General features: G+C 38.8%; 1 long non-coding RNA gene and 1 other non-coding gene across 2 annotated transcripts in view; one reads left to right on the forward strand and one right to left on the reverse strand.

Annotated features, from left to right (window-relative positions):
* The window catches only part of LOC141582679 (uncharacterized), a 205,846-nt gene that overhangs the window by 22,370 nt on the left and 159,589 nt on the right, over positions 1-23,887 (reverse strand). The gene's annotated exons all lie outside the window — the stretch shown is intronic.
* LOC120364187 (small nucleolar RNA SNORD11) lies at positions 12,362-12,445 on the forward strand. The gene has a single exon (XR_005579528.1). It is a non-coding gene; the product is annotated as a small nucleolar RNA SNORD11 (small nucleolar RNA).

The following is a 23,887-nucleotide window of genomic DNA, read 5'->3' on the forward strand; positions in this document are numbered from 1 at the left end:
CGGGCATTTCTCCCCATGTTATCCCTCCCCAGCCTCCCTACCCACCGCTGCCCCTCCTTTAATTCCCCCCAACAGACTGCAGTTTGTGATGCCTCCCTCCCTGTGTCCATGTGTTCTTATTGTTCAACACCCGCCTATGAGTGAGAACATGCAGTGTTTGATTTTCTGTTCCTTTTGTCAGTTTGCTAAGAACGATGGTTTCAGATTCATCCATGTTCCTACAAGGACACAAACCCATCACCTTTTATGGCTGCATAATATTCCATGGTGTATATGTGCCACATTTTCTTTTCTATTGCTAGATTTGGGATTGGTTTTGTCTCATTTCTCTAGTTCCTCTAGATGTGATGTTAAGTTGTTGATTTGAGATCTTTCTAACATTTTGATGTGGGCATTTGGTAAATGGAAACTTCCCTTTTAACATCATATTAGCTGTATCCCAGAGATTATAATATGTTGCATCTTTGTTCTCATTATTTACCAAAAATTTCATTGTTTGCCCATAAGTTACTTAGGAGCAGATTGTTTAGTTTCCATGTAATTGTACAGTTTTGAGCAATTTTCTTAGTATTTTTATCACACTGTGGTCTCAGAATGTGGTTGGTATGATTTTGGTTTTTCTTTAATTTGATGAAGATTGTGTTATGGCCACTGTGTGCTCAGTTTTAGAGTATGTGCCATGTATAGTTGAAACTAATGTATATTCTTTTGTTTGAGGTGAAGAGTTCTGAAGATGTCTTTTAGGTTAAGTTGGTCATATGTCAAGTTAAGGTCCTGAATATCTTTGTTAGTTCTCTCCCTTGATGCTCTATCTAGTACTTTCAGTGGGGTGTCTCCCCACTGAAGTACTATGAAGTCTCCCACTATTATTGTATGGTTATCTTAGTCTCTTTATATGTCTTTAAGAACTTGCTTCATGAATTTGGCTGCTCCTGTTTTGGGTATATATATATTTAGAATAGTTAGGTCTTTTTGTTGAATCGAACCCGTTACCACTATGAAACGCCCTTTGTCATTTTGATCTTTGTTGGTTTAAAATCTGTTTTGTTTAAAAGTTGAATAGGAACCCTTGTTTTTTTCTGTTTTTCATTTGCTTGGTAGATTATTTGCTATCTCTTTACTTTGAGCCTACTGGTATCAATGCATGTGAGGTGGTTCTTTTGAAGATGGCACACCATTGGGTCTCACTTATTTATCCAACTTGCCACTCTATGTCTTTTAATTGGGCATTTAGCTAATTTGCATATAAGGTTAATATTCTTATGTGTATATTTGATCTTGTCATGGTGTTAACTAGTTATTATGTAGACTTGTTTGTGTGGTTCCTTTATAGTGGCAATAGTCTATGAAGTTAGGTGTGTTTTTGTAGTGACTAGTATCAGTCTTTCCTTTCCATATTTAGCATTCTATTCAAGATCTCTTGTAAGTCAGGTCTAGCAGTAACAAATTCCCTCAACATTTGCTTGTCTGAAGAGGATCTTACTTCTCCTTCACTTAAGCTTAGCTTGGCTGAATATGAAATTCTTGGTAATTTCTTTTTAATGATGCTGAAAATAGGTCCAATCTCTTGTGGCTTGATAGGGTTCCCTTCGTAGATGACCTGCTCCTCCTGTGTAGCTTTATTTAGCATTTATTGTTTCATTTCATCCTTGGAGAATCTGATGACTACATGTCTTGGGGATGACCTTACACAGTATCTCACAGAGTTTCTCTGTATTTCATGAATATGAATGTTAGCCTTTCTAGTGAGGTTGGGGAAATTTTCTCAAATAATATCCTCAAATATGTTTTCCAACTTTTTCTTTCTTTCTTCTTTCAGTAATGTTATTGAGTTGTAGGTTTCTTCTCTTTATAGAATCCCGTATTTTTCAGAAGTTTTGTTCATTATTTTAAATTCCTTTTTTCTTTATTTTTGTCTGACTCTGATCAGAGATCCAGTCTTTGAGCCCTGAGAATTTTACCTCAACTTGGACTATCCTGTTATTAGAGAAAACTAACAGATCAGTTGGTTATTTCTTATAATGGTCATTTCGTCTTTCAGATGCTGTATCATTTTATTGCAATTCTTGGATTCATGGGATTGGGTTTTGACTTTCTCCTGAATCTCAAGGATCTTTGTTTCTACCCATAATTTGAATTCTATTTCTGTCATTTCAGCCTGGTTAAGAATCCTTGCTGGGGAACTATTGTGGTGACTGGGAGGAAAGAAGACATTCTGACTTTTTGAGTTGCCAGAGTTCTTGAGCTGGTTCTTTATCATCTGTATGGGTGATGTTCCTTAAATAGTGGCGAAATTTGGGTATGATCAGTTGACTTCTTTTCTATAGGTTTTCAGAAGACCAAGGCTTTGTGCAGGGTCTTTGTAGCTCAATTCTTTTCCATGGTTTCAAAGGGGACTATAGTAACAAAATATTTTTAGTGTTGACATTTGGGCTGTGACCAGTAGATGCCACTTAAGTGTAATTACCAGTAGGTATGTTTTTGTTTAGCCATATTACTCCTCTTTATTTTCTCACATTCCTTCTCAACGTTCTGAAAGTGGGAACTCCTTTCTGACTCAAGGGCTGGCTGCAGATCTTGGTTTGGCACTTTTTCGCTGCACATAACTGTCCTGGGGTATGCCTAGGCTTTATGCTTTTCCTTCAACTTGGAGGCAGCAGGGGAAGAGAGTTTGGTAGTGGCTGTGACAGAGGGTCTTTCACTGGTCTTTTGGGGTTCTACCCCAGAGAAGGTAACAGCTGCTACCAATCAGTGCTGTGGACCCAAGCTGTCTGGGGAGACCTGCCTAGTAATAAGCAGGGCCAATGGAGGACTCATGGGGAAGATAGACAGGCCTTTTCTCCTTCGGGCAGCTGCAGCTTGCTGCAGGTATGGATAAAGCACTCAGGGTCTTAGTTCCTTTCCCAAACTGAGGGCAGCAAGGTCAATGCCAGTGCAGAGGAGCTTTCAGATGCCTCTGGGAGCTCCACCTCAGAGAAACATAAAGCCACTGCTACTAACAATGTCCAGTCAGAAGGTGGGGCAGCTGTCTTCCTGGCAAGAGCCAGGGACTCCACTTGGTTACAAAGAGGCAGTTGAGGGCTTACAGGGAGAAGAGACTGGGTTCTTTTTATTATGGTGACTATGGTATACTGGAAGCAAAGTTAAAGCCCTCGGTCTCTTTGTTCCTTCCCTAGTCCAAGAGCAGCAGAGGTAGATCTGCTGCCATAGCAGCTATTGGGTTGTCTCTGGGAGTACCCCCCCCCCAAAGAAAGACCGAGCCACTACCAGCTGAGGGTGGGGCAGCTCTTCTGTGCTACTGAGCTTGTGGCTCTGTCTGGTAAAGAGTTGGGGACAGGTGCTCATTGGGAAGAGAGCCTGGGGCTCCTCTCCATATGGTGGCTGTGGTATGCTGGAAGTGCCACCTTAGCAACGAGGTCTTTTATTCCTACCCCAGCCCAAGGGCAGTAATGGTGGTACCACTGCAGCTGCAATGGCAGAGGGGCTGTGTATTGTTTCTGGGATAAATGCAGAACCACCACCAACTGAAGCATTCAGAGGAGGCACCATATCTGTGCTGGAAACCCAGATCAAGAGGCACTGTCCAGGGAGGAGTAGCAGTGGTGGGGATCCAAGTGGAAAATAGTCTGGCTGCTTTTCCATAAGGTAGCTATGCTGTGCTGGAGGTCCACATTAGTTCCTAATTACCGAACTCCCTTCCAAGCCTGAGGGCAACAGGAGTGAGGGCTGCAGCAAAAATTGTGGCCTGCCTGCTCACTCTGAAAGCTTCATCCCAGGGAAGTGAAGAGCTGCTACCCATCAAGAGCCCAGGTGAAGGGTGGCTGGGATCTTAGGATGGGAGGCCCCAACCAGGTATTCTTTCAACATAAAAATTGTCTTTTAACTCTCAGCTTCCATATGCATATTCAAGGATTCACAGAGAAAGCAGACTACTGCTAGTAGTCAGGATCCCAAATACATAGTGGAAAATAATTTTACAACTTAAGAAAAGAAAATATGCTATGCTAATCAGAGAAGTCTTCGGGATGTAGGTAGAATTTGAAATAGGCCCTGAAGTAAGAAATATGATGGAAAAACAAATTTCATTTACTAGTCATAAATGTACTATGAAAACAAATGACTACTATAAACAAATGGAAAAAAAATTCCATGCTCATGGATTGAGAATCAATATCATTAAAATGGCCATGCCACCCAAAGCAATCTAAAAATTCAATGTTATTCCTACCAAACTACCATAGTCATTTTTTCACAGAATTGCAAATAACTATTCTAAAATTAATATAGAACCAAAAAATAGCCATAGCAATCCTAAGCAAAAAGAACAAAGCCAGAGGCATCATACTACCTGACTTCAAACTATACTACAAGGCTATGTAACAGAAATAAAAATGGATATACAAAAACAGACATATAAACCAGTAAAACAGGACAGAGAACCCAGAAATAAACCTACACCTACAGCCATCTAATCTTTGACAAAATCAACACAAATAAGCAGTGAGGAAAGGACTTTCCATTCCATAAATGGTGCTGTGATAGGTGGCTAGCCATATACAGATGATTAAAACTGAACTCCTTTCTTTCACCATATATAAAAATAAACTCAAAACAGCTTAAATATTTAAGTGTAAGACCTCAAACTATAAGAATCCAAGAAGAAAACCTAGAAAACACCATTCTGGACAGCAGTGTTGGGAAATAATTTATGATTAACTTTTCAAAAGAAATTTCAGCAAAAACAAAAATGGACAAATGGGACTTAATTATACTAAAGAGCTTCTGCATAGCAAAAGAAATTACCAACAGAGTAAACAGACAACCCACAGAGTGGTTGAAAATATTTGCCAACTATGCATCCAACGAAGGTCTAATATCCAGAATCTATAAGGAACTTAAATCAACAAGCAAAAAACAACCCCATTGAAAAATGGACAGAAGGAAAAACAAGGCAAAATGGCCAGACAGGAACAGCTCTGGTGTGCAGCTCCCAGCAGGAGCGACACAGGAGGAAGATGATCTCCACATTTCCAACTGAGGTACCTGGTTCATTTCACTGGGACTGGTTAGACAGTGGGTACAGCCCAAAGAGGGCAAGCTGAAGCAGGGTGGAGTGTTGCATCACCCAGGAAGCACAAGGAGCTGAGGAACTCACTCTCCTAGACAAGGGAAGCCATTAAAGACTTTGCCTGGCACTCTGGCTCAGATACTGCACTTTTTCCATGGTCTTCATAACCTGCAGAGCAGGAGATTCTCTCCATTGCCTACAATACCAGCATCCCAGGTTTCCAGCACAAAACAAGGTGGCCTTTTGTGAAGACAGTGAGCTAGCCGCAGTAGGGTTTTTTCCCCACCATCTGGAACAGCAGCAAGACAAAACCACTTATTTCCCTGAAAAGGGGGCTGAAGCCAGGGAGCCAAGTAATCTGACTTAGCAGGTCCTACCCTGATGAAGACCAGCAAGCTAAGATCCAATGGCTTGAAATTCTCACAGACACCACAACAGTCTGAGTTCAACCCGGGTCATTCAAGCATGGTCGGGGGAGGGGTGTCTGCCATTGCTGAGGCTCAAGTGGGTGGTGTTAACCTCACCTGTGTAAACGAAGTCACTGGGAAGTTTACGGAGCAATGGAGGAGCTGCGGAGCAATGGAGGAGCACACAGCAGCTGAGCAAGCCTTCTGCAGGCAGACTGTAAAACTAGACTCCTCCTAGCTGGGCAGGGCATCTCTGAAAAAAAGGCAGCAGCCTGTCAAGGACCTATAAATAAAGCCCCCACCTTCCAGGGACAGAGCACCTGGGAAAATGGGTAGTTGTGGATACAGCTACACAGACATAAACATCTCTGCCTGGCAGCTGTGAAGGGAGCAGCAGATCTCCCAGCACAACGTTCAAGCTCTGATAAGGGACAAACTGCCTCCTTAAGTGATTCCCTGACAACTGTGTATCTTGACTGGGAGACACCTCCCAGCAGAGCTGACAGATACCTTGCACAGGAGACCTCTTTCTGGCATCTGGCAAGTACCCTTATGGAATGAAGCTACCACAGGAAGGAACAGGCAGCAATTTTTGCTGTGCTGCAATCCCAGCTGATGATTCCCAGGCAAGCAGGGTCTGGAGTGGACCTCCAGCAAACTCCACCAGACCTGCAGCAGAGGGGCATGTTAGAAGGAAAACTAACAAAGAGAAAAAAATAGTTTCAAAATCAACAGAACGGACGTCAACTCAGAGATCCCATCGTAAGGTCACCAACTTCAAATACCTAAGGTAGACAAATCTATAAAGATGGGTATAAACCAGCACAAAAAGGCTGAAAACTACAAACACCAGAATGCCTCTTTTATTCCAAGTGATCACAACTCCTTATCAGCAAGGGAACAAAACTGGATGGAGAATAAGTGTGACAAATTGACAAAAGCAGGCTTCAGAAGTTGGGTAATAACAAAGTTCTCCGAGCTAAAGGAGTATGTTCTACCCCAGTGCAGGGAAGCTAAGAATCTTGAAAAAAAGTTAGAATGCTAACCAGAATAACCAGCACAGAGAAGAACATAAATGACTTGATGAAGCTGAAAAACAAAGCAAGAGAACCTCATGAAGCATATACAAGTTTCAATAGCTGAATCGACCAAGCAGAAGAAAGGATATCACAGATTGAAGAACAACTCAATGAAACAAAGCAAGAAGGCAAGATCAGAGAAAAACAAGTGAAAAGAAATGAATAAAGCCTCCAAGAAAAACGAGATTATGTGAAAAGACCACATTTACATTTGATTGGTGTACCTGAAAGTGACAGTTAGAATGAAACCAAGTTTGAAAACACTATACAGGATATTATCCAGGAGAACTTCCCCAACTAGCAAGGCAGGCTGACATTCAAATTCAGGAAATACAGAGACCACCACAAAGATACTGCTTGAGAAAAGCAACCCCAGGACACATAATTGTCAGATTCACCAGGGTTGAAATGAAGGAAAAAATGCTAAGGGCAGCCAGAGAGAAAGGTCAAGTTACCCACAAAGGGAAACCCATCACATTCACAGGGAATCTCTCGGCAGAAACCCTACAATGCAGAGAAGAGTGGGGGCCAATATTCAATATCCTTAAGGAAAAGAACTTTCAACCCAGAATTTCATATCCAGCCAAACCAAGCTTCATAAGTGAAGGAAAAATAAAATCCTTTATGGACAAGCAAATGCTGAGATATTTTGTCACCACCAGGCTTGCCTTACTAGAGATCCTGAAGGAAGCACTAGACATGGAAAGGAACAACTGGTACCATGCACTGCCAAAACATTCCAAATTGCAAAGACCATTGACATTATGAAGAAACTAACAAGCAAAATGAGCAGCTAGCATCAAAATGGCAGGATCAAATACACATATAATAATAGTAACTTTAAATGTTAATGGACTAAATGCCCCAATTAAAAGACACAGACTGGCAAATTGGATGAAGAGTCAAGACCCATCAGTGTGCTGTATTCAGGAGACCCATCTCACGTGCAAAGACACACATAGGCTCAAAATGAAGGGATGAAGCCATGCTTACCAAGCAAATGAAAAGGAAAAAAAAAAAAAAAGCAGAGGTCGCAGTCATAGTCTCTGATAAAACAGACTTTAAACCAGCAAAGATCAAAAGAGACAAAGAAGAGCATTATAAAATGGTAATGGGATCAATATAACAAGAAGAGCTAACAATCCTAAATTCATATACACTCAATACAGAAGCACCCAGATACAGACAGCAGGTCTTTAATGACCTACAAAGAGACTTAGACTCCCACACAATAATAGTAGGAGACTTTAACAACCCATTGTCAATATTAGACAGATCAGTGAGACAGAAAATTAACAAAGATATCCAGGACTTGAACCTAGATCTGGACCAAGTCGAACTAACAGACATCTACAGAACTTTCCAGCCAAATGCACAGAACATAAATTCTTCTCAGCACCACATCATACTTATTCTAAAATTGACCTTGTAATTGGAAGTAAAAAAAAACTCCTCATAAAATGCATAAGAACAGAAATCATAACAAACAGTCTTTCAGACCACAGTGCAATCAAATTAGAACTCAGGATTTAAGAACTCACTCAAAACCTGACAACCAATGGAAACTGAACAACCTGCTACTGAATGACTACTGAATGAATAATAAAATAAAAGCAGAAAAAAGATGTTCTTTGAAACCAATGAGAACAAAGACACAATGTACCAGAAGCTCTGAGACACATTTAAAGCAGTTTATAGACGGAAATTTATAGCACTAAATACCCACAAGAGAAATGAGAAAAGATCTAAAATCAACACCCTAACATCACAATTAAAACAATTAGAGGAGCAAGAGCAAACAACTTCAAAAGCTAGCAGAAGACAAGACCTAAGATCAGAGCAGAACTGAAGGAGATAGAGACACAAATACTCAAAAACATCAATGAATCCAGGAGCTTTTTGAAAAGATCAACAAAATAGACTATTAAGCAGAATAAAAGAGAGGAGGATCAAATAGATGCAATAAGAAATGACAAAAGGGATATCACCACCAATCCCAAACAAAATGCAAAACTGCCATCAAAGAATACTATAAATACCTCTGTGCAAATAAACCAGATAATCTAGAAGAAATGGGTAAATTCCTGGACACTACACCCTCCCAAGACTAAACCAGGAAGAAGTTGAATCCCTGAATAGACCAAGAATAAGGTCTGAAGTTGAGGCAGCAATTAATAGCCTAGCAATCAAAAAAAATCCAGGTCCAGATGGGTTCACAGCCGAATTCTACCAGATGTGCAAAGAGGAGCTGCTACCATTCTTTCTGAAACTATTCCAAACAATGTAAATAAAGGAAATCCTTCCCAAATCATTTTATGAGACCAACATCATCCTGATACCAAAATATGGCAGAGACAACTAAACAAGAAAATTTCAGGCCAATATCCATGATGAATGCTGATGTGAAAATCCTCAATAAAATACAGGCAACCCAAATCCAATAGCACATCAAAAAGCTTGTCCATCACAATCAAGTTGGCTTCATCCCTGGGATGCAAGGCTGGTTCAACATACTCAAATTAATCAACATAATCCATCATATAAACAGAAGCAAAGACAGAACCACATGATTATCTCAATAGATGTAGAGAAGACCTTTAACAAAATTCAACAGCCCTTTATGCTAAAAACTCTCAATTAACTAGGTATCGATGGAATGTATCTAAAAACAGTAAGAGCTATGTATGACAAACCCACAGCCAATATCATACTGAATGGGCAAAAACTAGGAGCATTCCCCTTGAAAACTGGCACTAGATAAGGATGACCCCTCTCACCACTCCTATTCAACATAGTATTGGAAGTTCTGGTCAGGGAAATCAGCCAAGAAAAAGAAATAAAGAGTATTGAATTAGGGAAAGAGGATGTCAAATTGTCTCTATTTTCAGGATGACATGATTATATATTTGGAAGACCATATTGTCTCAGCCCAAAATCTCCTTAAGCTGGTAAGCAACATCAGCAAAGTCTCAGGATACAAAATCAGTGTGCAGAAATCACAAGCATTTTGGTACACCAATAGCAGACAAACAGAGAGCCAAATAGTGAATGAACTCCCAATCACAATTGCAAAGAGAATAAAATACCTAGGAATACAACTAACAGGGGATGTGAAGGACCTCTTCAAGTAGAACTACAAACCACTGCTCAAGGAAATGAGAGACAAAAACATTCCAATCTCATGGTTAGTAAGAATCAGTATGGTGAAAATCACCATACTACCCAAAATAATTTATAGATTCAATGCACAGACTAAAGCTATGACTTTCTTCACAGAATTGGAAAAAAACCACCTTAAAATTCATATGGAACCAAAAAAGAGCCCTCATAGCCAAGACAATCCTAAGCAGAACAAACAAAACTGGAGGCATCACACTGCCTGACTTCAAACTATTACTACAAGACTATAGTAATTAAACAGCATGGTACTTGTACCAAAACAGAGATATAGACCACTGGAACAGAACAGAGGCCTCGGAGGCAATGCCACACATCTACAACCATCTGATCTTTGACAAACCTGACAAAAACAAGCAATGAGGAAAGGATTCCCTCTTTAATACATGGTGTTGGGAAAACTAGCTAGCCATATGCAGAAAGCTGAAACTGGATCCCTTCCTTACACCTTATACAAAAATCAACTCCAGATGGATTAAAGACTTAAACATAAGGCCTAACACCATAAAAACCCTAGAAGAAAATCTAGGCAAAACCATTCAGGACATAGGCATAGGCAAGGACTTCATGACTAAAACACCAAAAGCATTGGCAACAAAAGCCAAAATAGATAAAGGGGATCTAGTTAAACTAAAGAGCTTCTGCACAGCAAATGAAACTGTCATTAGAGTGAACTGGCAACCAAAAGAATGGGGAAAAGTATTTGAAATCTACCCATCTGACAAAGGGATAATATCTAGAATCTATAAAGAACTAAAACAGATTTACAAGAAAAAGACAAACCCATTCAAAAGTGGGTTATGGATATGAACACACACTTTTCAAAAGAAGACATATGCGGCCAACAAACATATGAAAAAATGCTCATCATCATTGATCATTAGAGAAATGCAAATCAAAACCACACTGAGATATCATCTCACACCAGTTAGAAAGGCGATCATTAAAAAATCTGGAGACAACAGATGCTGGAGAGGATCCACGTGGAGAAATAGGAACACTTTTACACTGTTGGTGGGAGTGTAAATTTGTTCAACCATTGTGGAAGACAGTGTGGTGATCCCTCAAGGATCTAGAACTAGAAATACCATTTGACCCCGCAATCCCATTACTAGATATATACCCAAAGGATTATAAATCTATAATACAATGATTTATACAATAAGACATGTAAATGTATGTTTATTGTGACACTGTTCACAATAGCAAAAGCATGGAACCAATCCAAATGCCCCTCAGTGATAGACTGGATAAAGAAAATGTGGCACATATACATCATGGAACACTATGCAGCCATAAGAAAGGACGCATTCGTGTCCTTTGCAGGGACATTGATAAAGCTGGAAACCACCATTCTCAGCAAACTAACACAAGAGCAGAAAACCAAACACTGCATGTTCTCAGTCATAAGTGGGTGTTGAACAACGAGAACACATGGACACAGGAAGGGAAAAGTCACACACAGGGGCTTATTCAGGGGTGTGGGGCTAGGGGAAGGATGGCATTAGGAGATATACTTAATGTAGATGACGGAGTGTGGAGTGATGGATACGTCAAATTACCATGGCCTGTGTATGCCTATGTAACAAACCTGCACGTTCTGCCCATGTGTCCCAGAACACAAAATATAATAGTTTTTAAAAATGGACAGAAGACATGAACAGAAACTTATCAGAAGGAGACATACAAGTGGCCAACAAATATATGACGGAAATGCTCATCATCACTAAGTATCAGATAATGCAAACAAAAACTCCAAGATACCTTCTCGCATTAGTCAGAATAGCTATTTTTTAAAAGTCAAAAACCAACAGCTCTTGGCGAGGCTGTGGAGGAAAGGGAACACATACATTCTTGGTGGGAATGTAAATTAGTTCAACTACTGTGGAAAGCAGTCTGAAGATTTCTCAAATAACTTAGAACTACCACCGAACCCAGCTATCCCATTACTGGGATAGAAGAAATATAAATCATTCTACCATAAAGATACACACATGCAAATGTTCCTTGCAGCACTACTGATAATACCAAAGTCACGGAATCAACCTAGGTGCCCATCAACAGTGAACTGGATAAAGAAAATATGGTACGTATAACACCATGGAATACTATGCAAGCCTAGAAAAAGAATAAATTTTTGTCCTTTGGAGCAACATGGATGCAGCTGGAGGCCATTATCCTAAGCAAATTAATGCATGAACAGAAAATCAAATACCACATGTGTTCACTTATGGGAGCTAGCCCTAAGTACTCATGGACATAAAGATAGCAACAATAGATATGGGGATTCATAGTAGGAGGAGGGAGGGAGGCAGGCAAGGGTTGAAAAACTTACTGTTGGGTACTGTGTTTGGTACCTAGGTGACAGAATCATTTATACCCCAAACCTCAGTATCACGCCATATACCCATGTACCAAAGCTGGATATGTACTGCCTGAATCTAAAATAAAAGTTGTAAAAGAAAAATATCTATATATAAACAAACATAAATAAATAAAAATTAAATGTACTATGAAGAAGAGAAATAAATTCACTTTCTTTTGCTAGAAATTAATAATAGAACTGATAATAAATATCTGAATTTATATACTTTATCTCACAATAAGACTGACTCTTAACAATGGGGTCATAGTTCAATTATGATTTTTATTTGTTTGCCTGATTTCCCTTTGGATAATGAAGGCATATTTAGTCATTATCTCTTTGGAGACATTTCTGGAAAAAACAAATTAACAAAAGAATAATGGAAATCTGAAGGCCCAGCATGGTACCTCATTCCTGTAAGCCCAGTGCTTTGGAAGGCTGAGACAGGAGGATCACTTGAGGTCAGGAATTTAAGACCAGCTTGGGCAACACAACAAGACCTTGTCTCTGCAAAAATAAAAAATAGAAAATGCCCTTTTGTGGTAGCACACATCTGTAGTCCCAGTTACTTGGAAAGTTGAAACAGGAGGCTTGCTTGAGCCCAGGACTTTGAGGGATGACCTGAGACAAGATGAATGGCATCAAACTGAATATAACCTGTTTGGAAAACTTCCTCTCACTTTATCCTTTACCACAATTAGAGGATGCAAGTTGTGAAATCTGCATTATCGTTTCCCTGGAGAAGCAAAAAGATATAAAGAATAAAGCAATTTGCATAGTGAGATGATTAGTAGAGTAAGAAAACCATGCAGAAGCCCTGAAGTAGCATAGCTACATCTTTGCAAAACAGCTTTATATTCTAAGAAAATTGTTAGGCTTAATTTCACCCAATATCAGTAAAACCAAAATTATTTTAAGCAGTAATTATCAGCATTGGCAATTAATAAGAGAGTATACAATTGTATGTGGGTGACTTTATTTTGCTCTAGACTTTCCCCAAGAACAGTATCACTATTCATTGTAATTGGCTCATGGATATAGTTTGTCATTTTAACATGTAATTTTTTGTTATATTTATAAAATTTGAAAATCTAAGGAAGTGTGGGTTCTAACACTAGTTTCAGTTAACTGTGGCTATATCCATATGCATTCATTTGGACCAAGAGGTGATTGTAAAGATATCACTATACACCTATTGATAATTTATCTTAATTGAAGATGCAGCTTGTGGGAAGAGGGAAAAGCATTTATATTTATTTGCTTGGCAAACCCAAAACTCAGAAGAAATACCAATGGTCCTTACAGAAATGCTATGGCTGTATGTCTAGAATGATACTGTAAACAAATAGGTGATTACCTAAAGCCCCCATGGCCAACAGCACTGTGAGAAGTAAATTATAGGTGAGATTACATGGCTGACTTGGAGCCTCTAGCGAACATACAACAACTCGTGCGTAATTATGCAGTGAGACTTTGAGTGGTAGCTATGGAAAAACTAGTACTTCCATTTGCAACATTTGGCTATTTTAAACCTAGCTTTCTCTGATATCAAATGCCTAAAGTGTTCAAAAACGTTTAACATATTTTAAATGCAGTAACCTTACAAATACTTGATAATTTAACTAAACTATAAACTTTAGATGCCCTTCACAACTTCACAGAAACAGCTTTATTCCTCAAACAAATCCTTCACAGCTCTGAATTCCATGTTGTTTCTGGTTTTGTTTTAGATATCATCTGAATTTTTAAAGACACTTTCATGTTTCAAGTAAAATAATTAATGAAATGCACACAAATAATATTCTCTGATGCATTTCTAACCAGTCATCAAGGATGGCATACAACATGTTTTTTAAAAGTGGTACGACAGCATATTATTCTAAATTTGGCTATTCCCAGAGGGTCTAAAGGAACATTATCAAAGGATATAGCTTAATAATTATGCAGCCTCAAGTAACTGAATAATTTAGTTATGATTTAAACCCAATAAAATCACTGTACTAAATTACCATAAATTGGTGTGGCTTCTCTAAGAAGTTCTGAAGGTGCATAGGACAAGTGTGAAGAAGCAGTCTTCTGTACAGCATACTATCCCAGACCTCTAAGCCAATGCCCTCCCAGATTCAGTATTTATTCTGATGAAGTATACTGAAACCAACATATTGACATCGTCATTTTTAAAATCTCCATAACTTAGTATCAGTAAGCGCCTATGATGATTTATGAGATAGCAATATAGTAATTCCAAGGCCAAATTCTTAGAGCAACCTATATATATTTCTAATACTGATACTCACTCCTGTGTTCTGCATGCTTGACCTTGTGCGGTAACTTTTTTGCACAAGGTCAAGCACCTCACTATGTTGCTTCAAAAGAAGATTCCATGAGACAAATTGGTGGAAAATTTGATGGAGGAAACAAATGGAAGCAGAGTCTGAGATTATGGTCTGAATGGAGGAATTATGGTTGGAGTCAGACAGCAGTGAGAAAACCCAGAGATCATGAAAGGGCTGTGCCTACCCTGAGCTAAATAAAAAGAGGTTCCCTGACTTTTAAGAAAATCTGCATTTTTACCACCATTATTTTATCCATGTAATACATTCTAGATTCTTAAGGGGTAATGAACAATACCTCTCTCCCAATTTTCCTGTCTGTGTAACTCACCAACCTGACCTTATTACATTATATACATCAAGTTATTATTTTTTCAAATAGTAAATTATTGATCCAGTGACCAAAAGTAGTTCCTAAAAGAGTTTAACATTCACCCAAGGAGTAACTTGTTATACTGGAGAATGGTGGAAGAACTTTCTAAATCAGTGTGACTTAAAAACATACATATTTTGTATTTACATTATGAGCTAAAACTACCATACTTGCAATTCACAGGAGCTGTCTTTATAAACAAAGTGAAGTATCTCCAATTGATTCCTTCTAATGCACAGTAATGAGAAGCAAATCACTCAGTCATCAGCACAGAAAAATAGAGTACAATGGTCCATATTCAACAGCCCCAAAACCAATTATAAAGAACTAAGTAGGGTGGGATGGGGCCCAGTATTGGGAGGTTTGTTTTTCATCAAAAGATGGTTTCATCATTATTTGGGATACCAACTAAAACCTGTGTGCCAGAAGGCAGAGATCATTTCCTGTCCACCCACTATTCTATTCTACAATTCCATCCATTTCAGGAACCTCTCCTAGCAAGCCATGAACCTTTCTTCTCCTGGCTATGATGCATCCTAGAGTTTTTTCAATGACCAAAGCAAATCTATACTTATGTTAAGTATGGCTCTTCTTAGGTGGGAGCTGAAGTAAGTTACATAATTATATCATAGTCTCACCTATACAGTTAGAAACTGTCATTAATTATCTCCAGACTGCTCCAAACTCAACAACCTTGTTAAGTTCTATTTTCCAGTCAACCCTCTAATTCCTTTTGTTGTTGTTTTATCTCATTTCCTCTGCATCCCATCCAAACTCTCTATTTCTTAGATTAATAATAAGGTTAAAATGAATCTCACTACAATAGCAGTCAAGACTAACACAACATGAACTATGCTAGAGAATCACTTCGTATTTCCAAAGCCTCCCTTTTAGAGCTTGGAATGAAATGGCAGGCATAAGTTATTGACTGTTACCTCATCATCTAGGACATATACAACCATGTTTATATAACTTGACTGAAAGAATCAAATCAGCTTGCATTCCAGTTCTATTTGCCTACCCCAAAATGTTTTTTTATTTTAATTCTTCCTGAGATTTGCTGGCAAGATGGCGAAATAGGAACAGCTTCAGTGCACAGCTCCCAGTGAGATCAATGCAGAAGGTGAGTTATCTCTGCATTTCCAGTGGAGGTACCTGGTTCATCTCATTGGTACTGGTGTAGCCCAAGGAGGGTGAGCTGAAGCACGGTGGGACATTGCCTCACCTGGGAAGTGACAGGGGCCAGAGAATTCCCTCTCCTAGCTAAGGGAAACAATTAGGGACCGTGCCCTGCACTCTGGCCCATATAATGTGCTTTCCCATGGTCTTCACAAGCTGCAGACCAGAAGATCCCCTCTTATGCCTACAACACTAGGGCCCTGGGTTTCCAGTGAAACTAGGCAGTTGTTTGGAAGACACTGAGCTAGCTGCAGCGATTTTTTTTTCATACTCCAGTGGAACCTGGAACACCAGCAAGACAGAACCATTCAGTCCCCTGGAAAGGGTGCTGAAGCTAGGGAGCCAAGTGATCTGGCTCAGAGGGTCCCATGAAAACCAGCAAGCTAAGATCCACTGGCTTGAAATTCTTGCAGCCAGCACAGCAGTCTGAGCTCAACCTAGGATGTTTGAGCTAGGTTGTGGGAGGGGCATCTGCCATTGCTGAGACTCAAGTACGCAGTTTTAATGTCACAGTGTAAACAAAGTCACCAGGAAGTTCAAACTTGGCAGTACCCACAGCAGCTCAGCAAGGCCTCTGTAGGCAGACTATGTCACTAGACTCCCTCCTTGTCGGGCAGGGCATCTCTGAAAAAAGGCAGCAGCCTGTCCAGGACTTTATATAAATAAAGCCCCCACCTTCCTGGGACAGTGCACCCAGGAAAAAGAGCTGTTGTGCATACAGCTTCAGTAAACTTAAATGTTCCTGCCTCGCAGCTCTGAAGAGAGCAGCAGATCTCCCAGCACAGTGTTCCAGCTTTGATAAGGAACAGATTGCCACCTCAAGTGGCTCCCTGACCACTAGGTATCCTGATTGGGAGACACCTCCCAGTAGGGGCTGGCAGACACCTCATACAGGAGAGCACTGGCTGGCATCTGGCAGGTAACCTTCAGGGTTGAAGCTACCAGAGGAAGAAAAAGGCAGCAATCTTTGCTGTTCTGCAGCTCCCATTGGTAATTCCCAGGCAAGCAGGTTCTGTAGTGGACCTCCAGCAAACTTCAGCAGCCTTGCTGCAGAGGGGCCTGTTAGAAGGAAAGCTAACAAACAGAAAGAAATAGTTTCAAAATCAACAGAAAGGATATCCACTCAGAGACTGCATCCAAAGGTCCCCAACTTCAAAGACCAAAGGTAGATATATCTACGAAGATAGAAAGAAACCAGTGCAAAAAGGCTGAAAATTGTAAAAAACAGAAACCTTTTCTCCTCCACAGGATTACAACTCCTTGCCAGCAAGGGAACAAAACTGGACAGAGAATGAGTCTGAAAAATTGTCAGAAACAGGCTTCAGAAGGTATGTAGTAACAAACTTCTCCAAGCTTAAAGGAGCATGGTCTAACCCAAGGCAAAAAAGCTAATAACCTTGAAAAAATGTTATACAAAATGCTAAAACTACAATAACCAATTTTGAGAAGAACATAAATGATCTGCTGGAGCTGAAAAACACAGCATGAGAACATCATGAAGCATACACAAATTTCAATAGCCAAATCAATCAAGAGGAAGAAAGGATATCAGATATTGAAGATCAACTCAATGAAATAAAGTGACAGTACAAAATTAGAGAAAAGAGAGTGAAAAGAAATGAGCAAAGCCTCCAAGAAATATGGGATTATGTGAAAAGACCAAATCTACATTTCATCAGTGTTCCTGAAAGTGACAGGGAGAATGAAACCAAGTTGGAAAACACACTTTAGGATATTATCCAGGAGAACTTCCCCAACCTACCAAGGAAGGCCAACATTCAAATTCAGGAAATACAGAGAACACCACAAAGATACTCCATGAGAAGAGCAACCGCAAGACACATAATCATCAGATTCACCAGCATTGAAATGAAGAAAAAAATGTTAAAGGCAGCCAGAAAAAAAGGTCAGGTTACTCACAAAGGGAAGCCCCTCAGAATCACAGCAGGTCTCTTGGCAGAAATCCTACAAGCCAAAAGAGAGTGGGGGCCAATATTCAACATTCTTAAAGAATTTTCAACCCAGAATTTCATATCCAGCCAAACTAAGCTTCATAAATGAAGGAGAAATAAAATCCTTTACAGACAAGCAACTGCTAACAGATTTTGTTACCACCAGGACTGCCTTACAAGGGCTCCTGAAGGAAGCACTAAACATGGAAAAGAACAACCAGTACCAGCCACAGCAAAAACATGCCAAATTGTAAAGACCATTGATGCTATGAAGAAACTGCATCAACCGGCAAGCAAAACAAGCAGCTAGGATCAAAATGGCAGGATCAGTTTCACACATAACAATAGTATCCTTAAATGTAAATGGGCTAAATATCCCAATTAAAAGACACAGACTGGCAAATTGTATAAAGAGTCAAGACCCATAGGTGTGCTGTGGTCAGAAGACCATCTCACATGCGAGGACACACATAGGCTCAAAATGAAGGGATGAATGAAGACTTATGAAGCAAATGGAAACCAAAAAAAGAGCAGGGATTCCAATCCTAGTGGGTAATAAAACAGGCTCAAACCTGTTGAGAATTTTTAAGTTGTTGAGAAACACTAAGTATGCGAATACTCAGAAATGCTGAGTGTATGACAGAATATACTGTTTGCTAAGAATGATGGCAAGGAAAACCTAGCCACCCTTACTTGGGGCATTCTAAAGTGGTAGGAAAACATATAAATGTCATATACCAGTTAACAATTCTTTAAGATATCTGACTATCCCACAGTGGCTCCCTTGTGGAGAATACTTTTTAGTTTGTCTATAATCAGTGGTAATTGAGCACCAGCTGCCTACTTGGCATATTTTGTGTTATGAGAAAATACCAAACATCTGTTTGTTAATGATAATCACCTGTTCAGAGAAAATAAATGCTTAGGTCAGAGTCTGCTCGAGGCCTTCAGCCTGGAATGCTGTCAGCCCCTGAGGCTCTCAGCTCAGAGGGTTGCTGGCCCCTTAGATAGTCCCACTTTATTGTTCTATCTGGGTGTCTGCCTCTCAATTCCTTTAGCGCCACCTGGTGGGGATCTCTATGGCTGAGCTGGTCTCAGTACAAACCAACAAAGAACAAAAGAGACAAAGAAGGGCATTACATAATGATGAAAGGATCAATGCAACAAGAAGAGCTAACTATCCTAAATACATGTGCACCCAATACAAGAGCATCAAGATTCATGAAGCAAATTCTTAGAGACCTACAAAGAGACTTACACTCCCATACAATCATAGTGGGAGACTTTAACACCCCACTATCAATATTAGACATATCAAAGAGACATAAAATTAACAAGGATATCCAAGACTTGAACTCAGATTTGGACCAAATGGACCTAACAGACATCTATAAAACTCTCCACCCCAAATCAACAGAGTATATATTCTTCTCAGCACCACATCACACTTATTCTAAAGTTGACCACATAATTCTAAGTAAAACACTTGTTAGCAAATGCAAAAGAACTGAAACCATAACAAACAGTATCTCAGACCACAGTGCAATCAAATTAGAACTCAAAATTAAGAAACTCACTCAAAACCTCACAACTACATGGAAACTGACCAACCTGCTCCTGAATGACTACTGGATGAATAATGAAATGAAGGCAGAAAAAAAAGATGTTCTTTGAAATCAATGAGAACAAAGACACAATGTACCACAATCTCTGGGACATATTTAAAGCAGTGTCTAAAGGGAAATTAATAGCACTAACTGCCCAGAAGAGAAAGGAGGAAAGATCTAAAGTTGACAACCTAATACCAAAATTTAAAAAAAACTAGAAGAGCAAGAACAAATAAATTCAAAAGCTAGCAGAACTAAGAACTAAGATCAGAGCAGAACTGAAGGAGATAGACACACACACACACACACACACACACACACACACACACACAAACCTTCAAAAAAAATCAATGAATCCAGTAGCTGGTTTTTTGGAAAGATCAACAAAACAGATAGACCACTAGACAGACTAATAAAGAAGAAAAAAGAGAAGAATCAAATAGACGCAATAAAAAAACAGTAAAAGGGATATCATCACCAATCCCACAGAAATACAAACTATCACCAGAGAATACTATAAATACCTCTATGCAAATAAATCAGACAATCTAGAAGAAATAGATAAATACCTGGACACTACACCTTCCAAAGACTAAACCAGGAGGAAGTTGAAATCCTAAATAGACCAAGAACAAGGTCTGAAGTTGAGGCAGCAATTAATAGCCTCCCAGCCAGAAATGTCCAGGACCAGATGTGTTCACAGCTGAATTCTACCAGAGGTATAAAGAGGAGCTGGTATCATTCCTTCTGAAACTATTCCAAACAATACAAAAAAAGAGAATCCTCCCTAACTCATTTTATGAGGCCAACATCATCTTGATACCAAAACCCGACAGAGACACAACTAAGAAAGAAAATTTAAGACCAATATATCTGATGAACATTGATGCAGAAGTCCTCAATAAAATATTGGCAAACCAAATCCAACAGCACATCAAAAACTTATCCATCACGATCAAGTCATCTTCATCCCTGGGATGCAAGGCTGGCTCAACATACACAAATCAATAAACATAATCCGTCACATAAACAGAACTGAAGAAAGAGTCACATGATTATCTCAATAGATGTAGAGAAGGCCTTCAACAAACTTTAACACCCCTTAAGGCTAAAAACTCTTAATAAACTAAGGATCTCAATAAACTAAGTATCTCAAAACAGTGAGAGCTATGTATGACAAGCCCACAGGCAATATCACACTGAATGGGAAATAACTGGAAGCATTCCCTTTGAAAACTGGCACAGGACAGGATGCCTTCTCTCACCACTCCTATTCAACATAATATTGGAAGCTCTGTCCAGTGCAATCAGTCAAGAAAAAGAAATAAAGGGTATTCAGTTAGGAAAAGAGAAAGTCAAATTGTCTCTATTTGTAGATGACATGATTGTGTATTTAGAAGATCCCATTGTCTCAGCCCAAAATCTCCTCAAGCTGATAAGCAACATCAGCAAAGTCTCAGGATACAAAATCAATGTGCAAAAATCACAAGCATTCCTATACACCAATAACAGACAAAAGAGAAGCAAATCATGAGTGAACTCCCACCCATTCATAATTGCTACGAGGACAATAAAACACCTAGGAATACAACTAACAAGGGATGTGAAGGATCTCTTCAAGGAGAACTACAAGCCACTGCTCGAAGAAATAAGAGAGGACACCAACAAATGGAGAAACATGCTCATGGTTAGGAAAAACCAATATCATGAACATGGTCGTACCGTCCAAAGTAATTACAAATTCAATGCTATTCCCATCAAGCTACCATTTACTTTCTGCACAAAATTGGAAATATCTACCTTAAATTTCATATGAATCCAAAAAAAGAGCCCACAAAGCCAAGACAATCCTAAGCAAAACAAAGCTAGAGGCAACATGCTACCAGATTTCAAACTATACTACAAGACCACAGTAATCAAAACAGCATGGTACTGGTACCAAAACAGAGATATAGACCAATGGAACAGAACAGAGACCTCAGAAAAAACACCACACATCTACACCATCTGATGTTTGACAAACCTGACAAAAACAAGTAATAGGGAAATGATTCCCTATTTAATAAATGGTGGTGGGAAAACTGGCTAGCCATATGCAGAAAGCTGAAACTGAATCTCTTCCTTACACCTTATACAAAAATTAACTCAAGATCCATTAAAGATTTAAGCATAAGACCTAAAACCATAAAAACCCTAGAAGAAAACCTAGGCAATACCATTCAGGAAATAGGCATAGGCAAGGAGCTCATGACAAAAACACCCAAAGCAATGGCAACAAAAGCCAAAATAGACAAATGGGATCTAATTAAACTAAAGAGCTTCTGCACAGCAAAATAAACCATCATTAGAGTGACCTGGCAACCTACAGAATGGGAGAAAAATTTTGCAATCTGCCCATCTGACAAAGGACTGACATCCAGAATATACCAAGAATTTACACAAATTTACAAGAAAAACAACCCCATCAAAAAGTAGGCAAAGAATATGAACAGACCCTTCTGAAAAAGGAGACATTTGTGCAGTTTACAAATGCATGAAAAAAAGCTCGTCATCACTGGTCATTAGAAAAATGCAAATCAAAAACACAATGAAATCAATCTCATGGTAGTTAGAATGGTGATCATTAAAAAATCAGGAGACAGTTGCTGGAGAGAATGTGGAGAAATAGGAATGCTTTTACACTGTTGGTGGGAGTGTAAATTAGTTCATCCATTGTGGAATACAGTGTGGTGATTCCTCAAGAATCTAGAACTAGAAATATCATTTGACCCAGCAATCCCATTACTGGAGTACATACCCAAAGGATTATAAATCATTCTATTTAAAGAAACATGAACGTGTATATTTATTGCGGCACTGTTCACAATAGCAAAAACTTGGAACCATTCCAAATGCCCATCAATGATAGAATGGATAAAGAAAATGTGACACATATATACCATGGAATACTACGCAGCCATAAAAAAGAATGAGTTCCTATCCTTTGCAAGGGACAAGGATAAAGCTGAAAACCATCATTCTCAGCAAACTAACACAAGAACAGAAAACTAAACACCACATGTTCTTGCTCATAAGTGGGAGTTGAACAATGAGAACACATGGACAAAGGGAGGGGAACATCACACAACGGGGCCTGTTTGGGGGTGGGGGGCTAGGGAAGGAATAGCATTAAGAGAAATACCTAATGTAGATTATGGGGCGATGGATGCAACAAACCAGCATGGCACATGTATACCTATGTAACAAACCTGCACTTCCACACATGTACCCCAGAACTTAAAGTATAATACATATATATATATATATATATATATATATATATATATATATTCCTGAATGAATTATACTGAACATGTCAATTGTAATATTGAGCTTAATAATTTATCCAGTTTCTAAGGATATTTAAATATTAATTAATTTGTATAGGGCCTAGCCTACATTGGTATTATCCACAATAAGGAATATATATGTCTTACACATATACCTAGTTGTATACAATATTATAATCCTTTTTTTTATAAACTAAAAGTAGCCAAAAATCAAAATCATGGAATGTTAAATGTGGAAGGACAGTACATAATATTCTATTCTTTCAGAGACTTCAGTCTAGTGGCCTTAGTTTTCAAACAGAGATAACAGGAAGACAGTAAACTATGATTTTAGAGCATATAATCCAGCCCACCTTGACACATATAAGGTTGACACAGATACTACAATAAAAAACTAATTTAAAATACTGTCAAAGATTACTCAAATCGTGCATTAAATGTATTCAACACATAATTACAAAGGAAAAGATTATGAATCCCCTTACTGAAATTTCCAACTGGAGTCAGCACTTTTTTAAACTTAACAGAGGGAAATCTTCCATATGTAAATATTCATTGGATTGAATATTGTATATCACATGGATTACAGTGGAAAAATCTGAAAAGTACGAACTCAGATGATGAAGGTTGACATCAATGGGCAGAAGTCACGTTGATATCATGTACACTTGATGTGATGAAAATGGCACTTTGCCTATTTAGTCTTCTTCCCCAAAACCCTAACTTCAGTCTACTCATGAGAAAAACATTACACAAATCACTTAGGAGACATTCTTCAAAATATCTGACCATTAATTCTCAAAACTGTCAAGATCATCAAAAACAAGAAAAGTTTAAGAAACTTTCACAGCCAAGAAGATCCTAAAAACATATGATCACTAAATGTAATGTGGTATTTTGGATGAGTTCTAGAACAGAGAAAAATAATATTAAAAAATTAGAAAATTTGAACATAGTATAGACTTGAGTTAACAAGAGTGTATCAATATTGGGTTCATCAGCTTTAATATATACCATG

This window comes from Saimiri boliviensis, chromosome 2 (assembly GCF_048565385.1).
Source record: "Saimiri boliviensis isolate mSaiBol1 chromosome 2, mSaiBol1.pri, whole genome shotgun sequence".
Lineage (NCBI taxonomy): Eukaryota > Metazoa > Chordata > Mammalia > Primates > Cebidae > Saimiri > Saimiri boliviensis.